Genomic DNA, 3,439 nt, shown 5'->3' with positions numbered 1-3,439 from the left:
CTTTCACAGGGTCTGAAAAAAGTGAATAGCAATAAGGCTGGTTAGCTCTGTTGTTTCGAGCCTGTTGCGAATAACGCCAAAGTAGCGCGTTTTATTCACGTATTGGCTAATTATTTTATTCTTGGTGGTAGGGTGAAATTATTTTAGAGCAGCATAAACATGTCGGAAATAAACTCACAATGATTTGAAGCAATGCTGCAAAATATTAGTTCTTCAGCATTTAAGGTACATTTGCATATCCTCCGCGGCTTTGCTCCGTCTTGTATTTCAATCACAGAATGGCTCACTGCCGCAGATTGGTCCGCAGTGGAAAATATCAAACAGAAAAAAATACAATTCCGGTGTTCAATCCTTCATTCTCACCATCAAGCTGCTCAGCACTGCAGCGGGCGCTTGGCCATTTGGCTCAGGCGTCTCACTTTGGTGCAAAACTAATGATTTCAGAAAATTGCAGATTCGAGGCTTGCTTTGGTTCTTTAGTCAAATCTTGTTCCACTTTTAAAGTCAAACCTTGTTCACATTCATTTGCTGAAGGTGATTTCCTTCCAAACATTGCAGGGACTCATTATTAAAAGGCATTTTTTCATTCTGTATCCTGTGTGTATTTCTCACTGATCTTTGCAAATCGTTTCCAACAAACCAACCATCACTAATTAATGCCTCTAAATTAATAGTGTTTCCAATTCCAACATCAGATTCGCATCAATCAGTGCAATAAAGGGAAATGTGATGAGATTCCAGCGCTATCCACACGGAGACAATTAAAGAAGGAAACACTTCCCGTAGAATCACTGCAAGCAGGGTTCGAACCTGCGTGGGAAAACTCCATTGGATTTCAAATCCAACGCCTTAACCACTCGGCCTTCGCAACTTCGTTAGTGATATGCTTTAACAGTCCAATGATCGGTTCAAAATATCAGACAGATAGACTTTGAGTTAATGTAATATAAGGTATTGAAAAATTGTGGGGTTGAATTCCACCAGAGACGGATTTTACGTCCAAATTTTATGTTTCCTGGTACGCACAATCAATTTTGCATCAAATCAAAACTTCAGAGATGTGAAACTGCAGCCCATCTCTTGCTGTTACACAAAGGCCACAATAATCCATTAAAATCTCTGGGCGCCCTGAAGTCGTTTGCGCAGTAACAGGAGCAAGACATCGAGCCTGTGACAGGCGGAGTCCATTAACCCCTCAAATCAGTTGCAAGGGACATGAGGAAGAACAGTAGAACTCTATTCTGTTGCGCGAACCTGCAGCACAGATGACGAGAAGGCAATGCTAAACCCACGAACATGTTGCGCAGAAATAGGATGAGGCCATTCAACACCTCGAGCATATTACATAGGACCAGGGGTTTGCCATTCCAACACGCAACATGATGAACAGGGTAATAAATTTATACTTAGGTTAACTGACACCAGAGTGCGCCACTGTCGGATGTCCTTTCGGCAATACAGGAAGTCGGATCTTGTTCTTAACCGAAGTGGGAATCAAATAAATCCGGTGCACACCCGAGGCAGTTTACAATAAAGGACTTTTCTGTTATTACACACAGGGACAGGGGGAGTCATTCCGACCCTTGAGGACATTAAATAGGCGGAGACCAATAATAGTGACATGATAATTCTCTCACCGTCCAGGGGGTTTGCCATTCCTTAGCTCCAACTGTTGCCCAGAAACAGGAGGAGTCATTCAACCACTCGAGCACATTACACTGGCGGCCAATCATAGTAGCATGACTGTTATTTCACTGGACTACTAATCCAGAGAGAAAATTACAGCTCACCACTAGAGTACGGTAATTTAAATTTAATTAAATAATTCTGGAATTTAAAAGTACCAGTAATGGTGACCATTATCGTAACAAAACAATCTGATTGACTAGTATCCTTTAGGGCAGGATATCTGCCGACCTTACCAGTCTGGGCCGAGATGTGACTCTAGACCCACTTAACTGCCCGCTGAAATGGACTGGCGAGACTTTCAGTTGCAGATGGTTGCTCAGCAACACCTTAACGAGGGCAATTAGAGATGCGCAACAAATGCTGCCCTTGCTAACGAAGTCTACATGCTTGACCTAATCAAATAAAACACTGGGACCTCTAGATTGTTGCACAGGAACAAGAAGACCCTGAAGCCTAGGTTATAGAATGCTGAATCAGGAGACAACTAGAAGAATGGATAGCTCGCTGGTTTCAGACGTAAAGCAGAGATTAGTGTTAAAATGGAGCTTTTCCTATTGGAAGAAGGTGGGTAGTGGTGTTCCACAACGACCTGTGTTGGGATCATTGTTGTTCAAAAGTTATATTGAAAATTTGAACGAGGAAGCAAAAACATAATTTCGAAATTTGCAAGTGATATCTAATTAGGGGGGGGTGGTCAAAATTGAGGAGGACTGCAACAAATTACAGGAGGTCATGAAAAATTTACATTTGAATTTCAAACCATATAAATGTGAGGTGTTATATTTTGTTCTGAAAATAGGGTGGTTGCATATTAATTGAGGATGTCAGTCTGGGTGGCGTAGAGGATCAAAGCGATCACGGAAGAAAAATGCACAAAACTCTAAAAGTTAAAACACAGGTTATCAAGGCTGGACAAAAGGCAAAGAAAACGAGATTATTTTTTTCTACACGGACAGAATATAAAAGTAGTGACGTTATTCTAAACCTCTATTTAACCTTTGTTAGACCACACAGAATGCTGCTTACAGTTCCATTCGCCATATTATAAAAAGCATATAGAGGCATTGAGAGGATGCAGAGTAGATTTACAAGGATGATGCATAAACAGTCAGTGCAAACATATCAGGAAAGTAGACCAGCATGGGTCTACTTTCACTTGAAAAAAGAGGCTGAGGCGCTACCCAGGTTTGGTACTCTGTTTACAAAGTAACGGTAGAGTGAGGTATATGTTTGGACATAAGTTACAGATTGTGTGGAATAATATTCTGCTGCTGCTAATGTCCTACAGCACCTCAAGGATGCACAGCTTTGAGCTGCTAGATCTCTTCAGAATCTATCACACATAGCACGGTGGTGGTGCCAGATAACACGATGCTGAGTGTCCTTCGTGTGAAGACAGGACTTGGTATCAACAAGGTTTGTCCAGTGTTCACTACTACCAATATTGCCATGGACAATTGCATCTGCGACAAGACAGATTGGTGAGGAGGAGGTCAAGTAGGTGTTTTAATGTCGGAGCGACAGTAGTGATGCAGCACTGCACTTTCGGATTTGCTGACTTTCGGTTGAGATCTTAAACCGAGACCCTGTCTGCCCTCTGAACTGGACTTAAAAGATCCCACGCCCACTATTCGGAAGGAGAGCAGGAGAGTTCACTCCGGTGTCATGGAGCCAATGTACATCCTTCAACCCACATCTGTTCACTATAACATCGTTGGTTCTTGCTGTTGCAAATTTTCTTTTGCATTTC

The 3,439-nt window shown here is 42.1% G+C and overlaps 1 non-coding gene across 1 annotated transcript; it reads right to left on the bottom strand.

Annotated features, from left to right (window-relative positions):
- Positions 1 to 789: 789 nt before the first annotated feature.
- On the bottom strand, positions 790 to 871 carry trnas-uga (transfer RNA serine (anticodon UGA)). Its single transcript has one exon. It is a non-coding gene; the product is annotated as a tRNA-Ser (tRNA).
- Between the last annotated feature and the right edge of the window lie 2,568 nt (positions 872 to 3,439).

This window comes from Pristiophorus japonicus, unplaced genomic scaffold (assembly GCF_044704955.1).
Source record: "Pristiophorus japonicus isolate sPriJap1 unplaced genomic scaffold, sPriJap1.hap1 HAP1_SCAFFOLD_168, whole genome shotgun sequence".
Taxonomy (NCBI): Eukaryota; Metazoa; Chordata; class Chondrichthyes; family Pristiophoridae; genus Pristiophorus; species Pristiophorus japonicus.
The sequence above is the reverse complement of the archived record's forward strand: the minus strand, read 5'-3'. Positions and strand labels throughout refer to the sequence as shown.